At 44.0% G+C, this 12,063-nt stretch overlaps 1 pseudogene; it reads right to left on the reverse strand.

Annotated features, from left to right (window-relative positions):
* Positions 1–1,555: 1,555 nt before the first annotated feature.
* On the reverse strand, positions 1,556–8,563 carry LOC123376334 (annotated as a pseudogene).
* Positions 8,564–12,063: the final 3,500 nt, after the last annotated feature.

A 12,063-nucleotide genomic window follows, 5' to 3' on the forward strand; every position in this document is an offset into this window, starting at 1 on the left:
CTGTTTCTTTCCCCAACAGAACTTGATCCAATAAAAGTAGGGTGACCAGATGTCCCAATTTTATTGTGACAGTCCTGATATTTGGGTTTTTGTCTTATATAGGTGCCTATTACCCCTCACCCACTGTCCCAATTTTTCACACTTGCTGTCTGATCACCCTAAATAAAAGACTACTTATGAAAATTTCTCTGTTACGATCAAAATAGAGCACTACAGATAGTGGCCCATAGGGAAGATATATGCACTATTTAATTGACAACAGAGACACTTACAGCCCAGGGGGCTTCTGGACTGGAAATCGATAGCCATCTTGGTGTGACAGAAGAGGATACCTGGGTGACATGTTCCGCAACTACACAAATTAAAAAATAAACATCACTCAATACAGAAGACAGTTCTTCCTTTGTTTGCAGTTAGTCATCCTCTACTTCCCTGAGCATCTAAAGCAAATGAACATCTCCTGATGATAAAGAGATTGACAACACAATTTAAATTATTTAAGCCTCATCCAACAACAATCTAAGTCAAAGGGGAGTCTGCCCAATGCCTTCAATGTGTTTTGGGTCAGACCCTTAAAAGAGTAAGCAGTGCAGTACTGTCCAGGGCAAGGGAGGCTGCATAATTTATGCAAGCAGGACGTCATACAGCCCAGAGCACATTTCTGTAACATTTAGGTAGGGCTCAGTGTGAAAAAACTTGCAAAAGTCACAGCTGCAGCATCTTGATCTCCAGTGCCTAGCCCTGGCTCAAGGCACCTCACAACATTTAATCTCTGGGGCTACAAAATGCAGTATCTTTAGTACAATGGTTGAATGGCTCTGCTATTTGATAATTGGATAACCCCACAAGAAATGAAACTAACCCCCTAATCTCAAGATTCAAAATGTGCTGCCCAAAGATCTACAACTAATGAAAATGGAGCCTCCTCCTGTGTAAATTAAGGGGATTCCAGGATCGGGTGCCTCCTCTGTTGCAACTGCGCCAATTTTCACTTCCTCTTCTGAAAGGGAAAGGTGTAAGTTGTGTGCCACGAAAACCACTGCAAGATACGCCCCACAAACTGAAGGAAATAAAATGTTTTAATAGCAGAAATGTATAAAAAGCAGCAAAAAAGTGTCCTATTAACCTGGAATATTTTCAAGTAAAAGAAAAATTCTAACATCTGTGTTTTCAAGAAAATACAATGCAAAGGAACAGAATGAAAATCACAGCTACAATATCTATCCACCCATCCATATTAGGGTTTTATCCTGCCAGAGCATCTGAGCAGCTTCCACAGAAAATCAGGAGCGATAGAAAAGTCTCTGCTGGGCTTCCTGGAGTATCTGGATTTCTGCCTTTTGGGATAAAGAAGCCGGGTGGGGTAGGGTTTTACTTTTCGATTTTACTGATTTCCATACCTGGGGTTGTGCCTTTTAGATCTGCAGCTTGTCAAAGAGAATTTTAAGGATTCTCCTACTGAGATTAAATTTTCAGCATGAAAATGTGTCATTACTTAAGGCCAGGTTGTGCAAATATGACTCCTATTGATGAGCCATGGCTCCAGCGGGACTATTTACACGAGTAAGCCGTCGCCATGGGGCGGAATTCGCCCCTGTGAAGAACCAGCGCCAGGCTCATGCATCACTTAAGTGCTCAGCCAAGACAGGGCTAAATTCAGACTTGGTGAAAGTGAGTGACACCCATCTGAGTTCAGTGGGGCTGCACCTATTTATGCAGGGTCTGAATTTGGCGCAGTGAGTTTGAAAGGAAATTCTGCTCGATAGGAGACGATACAGAGGTTCAGTGGAACAGAGCAGAGACTAAGCGAGGTTTCCAGGTGCCAGCAGGTAAGTCAAGCAGGTTTCCCAGGACCAGGGTAAGGATTTGTTATCTTTGATTCCTGGGATTCCAAGATGGGCAGGTTTTGCAAGGAGGACCTCTCTCTCAAATGGTTTAGGGGGCCAGGAGTCACGTCTTGTGACACGAGGCAGCATCTTTTTCATTTGTATGACTTAGGACCTGATCCAGAACCATTAAAGCCCATGGGAATCCTTCCATTGACTTTAATGGAGACTGGATCAGCCCTAGCGGTGTTACCTGGGATTCCCTAAACCCGAAGCTCTTGCTAACTTTACTCTCTGTGAGGCGGTATCAGGAAATAAACCCAGTGAGATGCAGCACCTTCATCCTGGGCACCAAACAGACAGACTCAATATAAATATTTTTCCTTTCCAACCAAAAGAGAGCATCATGGATAATGATCTGCAGAGACAATATAGTCACCATTCCGATCTGACCACTTACTATTGAAACAGTCTGAACGGCTTCTGAACTGAAAACCAGTGGCCATTGTGGTTACTATGGTGGAAGATGTGTCACTGGCATTCACAGGAGCTGAGCAGCAATAAGATAAACCAACATATCACTTAGCACAGCTAATAATTCTTTCCTTTTTCATAGCTACACAACGCCTACTTCTCTGACTGATATCTCCTGAGAATCGATGGGCTTTCGATGGCACTGTAGAGGGCAAGTGGTGTTGCATACAAGACTTCACAAAGCTGAGAGCACATTTATATAGCATTGAGGCTGGCCACAGCGTGACAAACTTGCAAAAGCCACAGCTAGAGCATCTTGATATGGTGCCTATTTCCCAGCTTAAGGCACCGTACAATGTTTAAAACACAGGGCTACAAAATGCAATATCTTTACTACAATGGTTAATGAATTTGTCATTTGATTACTGAATAACCCCACAAGCAGTAACACCAACCCACCAATCCCAAGACTGAAAAGGTGCTATCTGAGGATCTACAATTAGTGAAAACGGAGTCCCCTCCTGTTTAAATTAAGGGGACCCAGAGTCAACAGCCTCAAAGTGACACAACTGTCTGTCTCTTTTTGAGGCTCCTTCATGGATGTATCCAGTATACAAGTCTCTCTGCAGCTAGAGACACATCACATGCTGAGAAAGTTTCCACTTCCTCTTCTGAGAGGGCAACAGAACTATGTGGAAACATGTTAAGTTGCTGAACTCGCAAAATCCAGATGAATGAAGCTGGCATTTCTGGTTTCAAGTTCAAGCTGAACTCAGAAGTCTCAAAAGCAAAATATAAAGAACAAATATTAAAACAAAAAAACAGTTTTAGTGGACTGCAAGTTGTTTAAAAGACCCTGCAGATCTTCCCATCTTTGCCAGGGGCTTATTGTTAGATCACAGGAGATCAGATTTTATAATATACAAGTCCAAGGGAATAATATTTTCAACACCAATGAAAATAGATCTTTAATATTAAAATAAAGTTTTGCAACTTGTGAGCAAAGCGATGTGTGTGTGTGTGTGTGTGTGTGTGTGCGCGTGCGCACACAAGCGCACAGGATGGGACCTTATTTCATAATTTTCAGTTAGTATTTACAGGCCCAGTTCTGATCTCAGTAGCATGTCAGTTCAGCTACTATTTGTTATCTAGTTCCCCTTCTGGGATCCCATTACAAAGGGACTCACACACACCAGAGAGGTGGAATACTTGGCTAACCATTACCTGAGGTGTGTTCAGGTGTATAAGCGTGAGGGCTTGTAGTGGAGGTTCTAGCTGGTGTTAAAAACAAAACAAAAAACACACATATTACAACAGTCAGCAAGATGTGTCCAACAAACTGAAAGAAATAAAATGTTTTAGCAACATATCACCAGCAATAAAACCATATCCCATTATCCATCTGGTCTATTGCAAGAAGAAAATTACTTTGTAACTTTTATTTGCAAGACAATACAGTGCAGCAAAAGGAGAGAGAATGAAAATCACAGTTACGCTATCAACATATGTGTCTTGGGGTTTATCCTGCTACCTGTCACCATCCCCTCTGAGCACCTTCCATGTAAAATCAATAATGAAGGTCCTAGCAGACTTCCTGGAGTGTCTGGACTTCTACCTTTTCCAGGTAAAATAAATCAGCTTGGGGTAAGGTGTGAGGTTTTGATTTTACTGGTTGCCACAACTCTAGTTGTACATTTTAAATTTGTAATTTCTCAGACAATAGAGCTGTAGGGGAGCTCATGTTGAGATTAAACTTCCATGTATAAAAATCAGTCATTACTTAAGGCTGGATTGTACAAACTTGACCTATGTTGATGAGCACTGGCTCCAACAGAAGTACTTTCATGAGTGCTCCCCAAGGGCTAGAATTCACCTATATCTGGAGAGCCAGCGCCAGGCCTTGGAATCACCTAGCTCCTTCTCAGCCAAGAGAGAGGGCTAGATTCATACTGGGTGCAAGAGTACAACTCTGAGATCAATGGAGCTGCACCTGCTGATGCCAGGTCTGAATTTGGCCCCACAAGTTTGAAAGGAAATGCGGCTTGGAAGGGGAAGATATAGAGGTTCTGTGGTATGGCGAACAGACTACTCTAGGTTTCTAGGGGTAGGAACAAAAGTCAGGCAGGGTCTGCACCAGGCAGGTTTCCCGGTACCCCCAGGGTGAGGATTTATAACATTCTGATTCCTGAGATTCCAGAGGGCCAGGCTTTCTGAGGAGAACATGTCACCAAGGGCTTGGGAGCTCTGCAGAACTTTGTGATTTCTGTCACAGCAGGCACAATAGTATCCTTTTATTTTCATGAATTAAGGTGTGACCCAAAGCCCATTAAGGTTGCTGGAAACCTTCCATTCATTTTCATGGGTGCTGGATCTGCCTGAGAAGGAGGAATGTGAACACATGTACCCACCAGAGGGGATTATTGGGCCTAACTAACGAGAGAAGCATACTGTGCTGTCCACTCTCCTGGATGCTACATGCCGTACTGCTAAGACTGCTAGTAAGAGGGGTCTGCCATGGCACAGGGAACAAAACTACCATTCCCATGCACTGGCTCTGCTGGGGTTACACTGATGGCAGAGCAATGGTAACAGTACAGCTTCAGTGCCATAATGGGTAACACTGCAGGACATTATTACATTGTTTCTGTCACAAGCTGAGAAAGTCAGCCAGATGGCAGGAGTTTTACCCTTCAAGGACACTCATACAAAAGCTCTGCTCACCTGTCTCAATCACAACTTCCAGATTGTTCAGCAGATCATTGAACCAACCAGGGATCTCCACTTTGCAGCAGTACATCCCTCCGTCTGCTTCTGCCGCATTCACGATGGTGAGGGACACATCCCCCTGAGCGAGATTCCCTTCTAACCGGTATCTGCTGGACTGACGCTCTGTCACCCTCCGTCCATCTGTCCAGAGAATTGTCTGAGAACACTGAGAAGGAGGACAGCTGCCCCGGCCCCAGCACATTGTTGTGATGTCATTTTGGTGATTAACTTGGTATTTACAGGGCAAAGTGACGTTCTGACCCACCACTCCTCTCACTGGAGAGCCTGACACTGTGAGACCTGCAGACAAAGATACAACAGTAACTGAGACGGCGCTAGGATACAATGCACGGGCTAATGGGACCTGCCTGGCATCTCAGTCACAACTCCGACTCTGTAAGCTCACCACATATCTCCATTGCAGGTGGGTCCACTTGTGGGTGTGTTTCCCCTCCTCCCCCCAACAGGGGAGGATGACGGCAGGACAAACAGTGCGGCTATGGTGCGTTTGCCCATGATGTGGTTCTGTCCAAGCCCAGGAAGCACTGATGTGTCCAGCTGCTGCACTTCCTCACCCACCTGACCATGGCCAGGATGATGCAGGGAGAACAGTTCTTGGATCCGCCCCACCTACATATGGACAATTCCCTCAGCACCTGTGTGTGCGGCTCCCTGACCTTACGGGAGGTCAGTTGTCAGGACCCAGAACAGTTTGGGACCCGTGCAAAGGCACACAAGTCCGTCTTCATATTGGTGTCACTTGTTTTTGAGGGAAGCTATCCTGGCTTATCCTCTTGACAGTGGGTCATGACCCCTATTGTGTCCCTGGATGGTTCCCACAGGTAACTGTTACAGATCCCCTGGCAGCGGTGACTATAAACACCTCAGCTATAATTCGGCTTTTGCGCGTATGCAGTTCTCCAGATCCCCTCTTGACTCCTCACTCACAGGGGTTCAGGAGAGTATGAGCCTCACCGGGACCTGTGCAAGGCTTGTTCCTGCAGTACCTGGAACTGATAACTCAGACCTGGTAATTCTTAATGGGGGGATCTGGTTGGGTTTTACTCAGTGCACGATCCTCTCCTTCCTTTCCCTGTCCTTTCTGAGCCACAGCCCAGACACAGTGTGAGGTGGGAGCATGTTGCTGCTGCAGGGTCACAAGCCAGATTACTGTGTCTGTCTGCCTCTGGCTGCGGGGGTAACGAGTTTGGTCTAATGAGCCAGCATAGGGCAGCTGGAAAGGGCTGGTCTCCTGGTGGAGGCAATACTAGGAGAAACTGGTGAGACAGACTTCGACGGCTGAATTCCACTTGCACGAAGATGCTGTGGTTTGAAAATTCCCTAGTGGGCACATATTCTGGGCCAGACTCTCAAGATAGCCCTCGGGGCATGTGAAATTCACCCCAATGCACAGATGCAGCACAAAGTAGATCTCTACCCCGATATAACGCTGTCCTCTGGAGCCAAAAAATCATACCGCGTTATAGGTGAAACCGCGTTATATTGAACTCGCTTTGATCCACCGGAGTGCACAGCCCTCCCCCCTGGAGCACTGCTTTACTGCGTTCTATCCAAATTCATGTTATGTCAGGTCACGTTATATCAGGGTAGAGGTGTATATGCACCACTTGCATCCTGCTCACTTGGAATCGCATCTCTCATGGAAGAGCAGACTTGTGTTGGTCCTCTGCACAGGGCCGATCTTCACCCTGGATCTTCAGTTCCACCTTCCTTGAAAAATGCTGGGCAGGTGAACTTGCATGTGCACCTGATATTGTGTTTGCAAGTAGCCAGTTAAGCGGCAGAAACCCTTGGAAAATATCCTTTTAGTGAGCTAGCTTTCGCTCTTTTTCCTTGATAGTCTGTGTGCGCATGCACATGTTCAACGGCTCAATAGAATGACGAATAAAATACAGAGCTACCTTTAAAAATGCTGAGGAAATCCCCCATGCACCTTAAGACCCTGTCTTCCTCGTTGGACACATGGCATCAGGCTGCATTTCCTTTTAGAATTACCATAAATCTAACATCCTCCCCACCAGATTACAAACTTCCCCATTCATATGAATAGGGATTTCAAAACGTTTCTGCCCTGCTTTTCAACTTCTATATTTAATTCACATACTCTGTGTATGAGAAGTTTTGTCTAGTCACATAATTTAGTAGTAAAAATCCCTTTGGTTTCCCTATAAATCGAATGTACTCAAAACCAGCACACAAGAGCTGTAGGAAGCAGCAGTATTTCTGTGCCAGCTAGACTGTTTCTCTCTGTAACAGTTCCAGGATCCTATGTATTTACTGCACCTCCAATGCATTAAATCTTTTGTGTTAAGGGTGTTAATCAAAGTCATTCCTGGTCGGTTGATCCAGATGTCAATCAAAGCCAGCCCTTAACTGAGCACACAAAAGGAGAACTCTGAATACTTATTCTAACTCCTCACATTTCAAAGGAAGCTCTGCTTTTGATAGAACAGGTATTATAAACTTCCTATCAAATGGATAAGTAGGGTACCAATAGCCTTAATTCCTCAATCAAGTAACTCCTAATGCTACCGGGGTAGAATACTCTGCAGTGGGTCTTAATACTTTCCAATTCAATTTTTCCAAATGGGTCCAATATAAATGAGGGTTTGTATAGGAAAGGGGATCAATATTAGGAAGGGGTTAATTAAGCTAATCCTGACCTTTTCCCAGTGAAAACACAGTCGAACACCTTTAACCTTGATTTAGGTGGGCAAGGTTGATAACGTTAGTTAATCAACCTCTTTTCTGAAAAAAGACAGACCTTTTCAGTAATAACTCTGCTTCCTACTGCAGCTTTGCCACAGTAACCTGTGAGAAACTCACCTCTGACAACATACTGTATTAGTGCTTAATAAAGAAACATTTTTGAATCCCACCTCTTATTTTTTAAAAAAAAGTTTTAAAATAAAAAACGGAAGGAGACAGAGCGTGTAATCTCACTTTACAGCACATGGACCATATCCTGCCATTTTTTATTTTTTAATTTAAAGCAGATCTCCCTGTACTGACGGCATTACGTGGCCCATTATCTTCACAACTGTTTCCATCACAGTATAGAAAGACAAATAAATTTTATGCAACTGTAGTTTGCCAGTAGGTATTTCAGACCCGCTGCTCGTGGTTCACATTTGGATGATTATTTCTGCAACCGTAATGCCCAGAAATTTCCTTTTTATAAAACAAAATGGAAGCTAGAGGAGCTCCACAGCAGGCTATTGAGCAGCCCTGGCTTATTATTTACATTGCACAAATTGCAGAGTCTGTGGCAAACTACAGCACTGTGACACATCCCCAGCCTTCTTTAGGAGACACCAAGTTTAGCCCATATTTACTCTCTCTCCAGGAAAATTCAGTAACTATTATGCATGAATTGCCTGTCAAAGCCCCATCCTCTATCAGTTAATTTCTTATTCACCTTAGTTACCTGTAAATAGGACCATTAGGATCCACTGCAAGATGAAATAAGGAGCCATGGTGATAACTGAAGAGAAGGCAGAGAACAGTCTTCTTTAAACTTCTCAAGCACTTGAGGGAAAAAAAAAAGTTCTTTTCCGACACAATCTTTTATTTTCACTTCCCTAATGTCACAAATGATGTCACACTTAACACACTGAATATTGCTCATAGGCCTAATCAGGGTTGACTTTTCCTGTGGTTAGCCTTTTGCTCTCTTTCTCCGTGTCCACACTAGCAATTAGCTGTTGCTGTCAATGGGTGCACATGGTTTAACTGCAAGAGCAAACTGCTCAGAAGCATTTCAGAAGCCCTGGTTACAACCTGCGTGACCACAGTTTCTGAAATAGCATTGAGCTCAGATTGTCCTTACTGCCACTTGCAGTTAAACTCTGTTCAGCTGCACCTGTTTCTTACACCCAGACTGTGGTGAAGTACAGAATATTTTTGATGTTTCTCTCTGCCCCCCATTGTCCCTCTTTGTTTAGACACATTGCATAGACATAGCAAAAGAGTTCACATGAATGTGTACTGCAGAGAGACGGATGAAAAGGAGACACAGAGGAGGGAGCTCCTAGGAGAAACATTGGTATTAATGAATTCCCAAGTGTTTACAATTCAGACTACCCTAACACTTCTTCATTCTTTGGAATAATGTATTTCTGACTATTTCCATCTGGCTGGCTGATGTTGCAAAAATAGTCTTGACCATCCAGATTATTAACCACCCAGATAAGACTGTGGGACCCACCACCAAAAAATATTGGAAGACCCACGCTGTCCCACTGCTGTAGCCTACAGCGGATTGCAGCATGTTGTCATTAAAAACACTCCAGTGATGGGAAAAGATGACTGGCCTATTGGACGACTCCTCAGGACCACTGCTTGCCTACTTTGCCCTTCAGCTGGATACAGGGAGTGCACAATTCCCAGAAAACATCTTTAAAAGTGTCTTTGAGGCCAAGACTTTAACAGATTTCCCTTTCTCATTCTTCGGTGGGATCTTGGAGGCAGATGCTGCTTTTTTCTACTCTCTCTCCTCACAGGGTCAGTAATGGCATATAGAGTTGCTGTTACTGGATGATCAGTAGAGAAGCGTTATTGCATGATCTTAATTAAAAATATCTACATCTAGCACCTATTAGCTCCCCTCCCCCAATTTTCCAGTAATCGGTTAGATGGCTCTGCAACAAATTGCGTATAAGTAAATTAAACCCCGACCATGGATTTAAATGAACAAAAACCCCATATTTCTGAACCATCTCCCTCAACATTTCTGTAGCTGAGGTGTGAGAGTGGTGCAAAATTCTGCTATTTACAACCCACTTTGAAACCACTCTGCAGGGAGGGGCTGTGAATCCCATCACTGGTATCAGGCATTGTGATAAATGAGCCAGTATGATTAGACACGCGCCATTTGGTTTTGAAGCTTAAATGTCAAAGATCAGGCTCTAGTTATTCTTGTTAGCTGTGACCACAAACCGTTGCAGATCTCTGTAATGAGGGTTAAAAACAGGGGTGAAAGTAATTTAAGTGACTTACCGGTACACAGGACGGCTGCGGTCCTGAGCAAGGTTGGGGGGGTGGGATGGGTCTGGGCCCCTGGAAGGGGCGTGGCCTGTGGGAGAAGGGGTGGGGCTGCATCCAGACACCCCCAGCCAGCCCTTCGGCGCTGCCCGGCCCATGCCGCTCGGGACTCCAGCGGTGATTTAAAGGGCCCGGGACTCTGGCCGCTGCCGGGAGCCCCGGGCCCTTTTAAATCGCCGGGCCCTGGGGCAGCTGCCTTGCCACCTCCCTCACCCCCTCCACTCCCAACAGCAGTCCTGCCAGTACGGTCGGCTGTGTACCGGCAGCCAATTTCTTACCGGTACACCGGCTCGGACCAGCTTACTTTCACCTCTGGTTAAAAACCAAATAAAGGGCCTATCCAGACATTCATTTTCTACCAAAAGCGCAAGTTAATAGATTCCCCAGTTAAGTGGCCTTTATTTAATTCTGTTTGCTACCAGACATTGGCAACACACCAATTAAAACCTTTGTTTCACTTTAGCAGCTATTCACCACATAAAAGTCACTATGGCGACTGACCACTCTACCGGTAGTGACAGCAGAGGTGGGCACTGGCCTAGCATGCAACGGCCCCACCTCGCAGATGATCTCTTCCTTCCCTTTGGGTCTGAGGTCTGCCTGGTCACGTGAGGTGGAGATTCCCTTGTCCCTCTTGCTGCTGGCGATGGGTGGCTCCGTCTACACAGAAGCCCCCGTTTATATACACAAACTTGGTCTTGAACCCCAGTGTGACACCTCATGTCCCAGCCATGGTTCGGAGGGACTGAAGCTGGTAAGAGTCATAAGCAAGTCAATAATTCTTTGCTGACATCCGTGTGAGCCATTGTTTTATTTTTCAATCCATCCTGTGTTAGTTCTGCGTAAGGTGAGAAACACCACCTCCTCGCTGATCACCAGCTCACCCCAGTCCAAACCTGCTCTCTGTCCAGGACACACTGTAGGATAATTCACGAAATGGAGGTTATAACCCAGAATGCAGGTTTACAACCACAAATGATAGTCACAAAACAAAATGAGGAGCATAAACTGACAGACACATTCCCAGAACAGTCACAGGCAGTATCTATCTATCCATCCTGTACTTATTTTCCTCTGCACTGATCCCAGCTTCCAGTGTGCTTCAGCTCCCTCCATGTTTTGTGCCAGAAAAGGAGATTGGGCTGGAGCAAGAGTAATAAACCCAGACCTTTAAACAACAGTGTCTTGGGAGTAACACAACAGGCTGGGTAGCGGAATCAATCAACTCACTAGGAAAATGGGAATCAGAGCCAAACAATACTTATAATTAATACGTGGGTATTTATAAAGAACTCCAAGCCTAAAGCTCTGCTTCTTAATACAATGCAAGGAAAAAGTTATGCTCAGATTTTGTTTACTGGTTAACAACACATAGCAATGATCATGCCTCGTTGAATTAAATTTCAGATAACAATGCAAGAAATCTTATCTATCCTGATATGAAAAAGCCACTCAAGTTAAAAGAATGCACGTGTGAGAAGCCATTGTTTTATTTTTCAATGCAGTTATTTTTCATACATAATTCTACATTTGTAAATTCAAGTTTCATGATAAAGAGTTTGTGCTACAGTACTTGTATGGGGTGAATAGAAAAATACTATTTCTTTTGTTTTTTACAGTGCAAATATCTGTAATAAAAATAAATATAAAGTGAGCACTGTACACATTGTATTCTGTGTTGTAATTGAAATTAATATATTTGAAAATGTAGAAAAATCCAAAAATATTTAAATAAATGCTATTCCATGACTATTTAGCAACGCAATTAATCGTGCAATTAATTTTTTTATTCACACGATTAATCACAATTTTTTAATCACTTGACAGCCCTATTAACAACAAATAGCAGTGATTATGCCTCATTGAATGAAATTGCAGATAACAATGCAAGAAAGCTTATCTATCCTGATATGAAAAAGCCACTCAAATTAAA

This window comes from Mauremys mutica, chromosome 8 (genome assembly GCF_020497125.1).
Source record: "Mauremys mutica isolate MM-2020 ecotype Southern chromosome 8, ASM2049712v1, whole genome shotgun sequence".
Classification (NCBI taxonomy): domain Eukaryota; kingdom Metazoa; phylum Chordata; order Testudines; family Geoemydidae; genus Mauremys; species Mauremys mutica.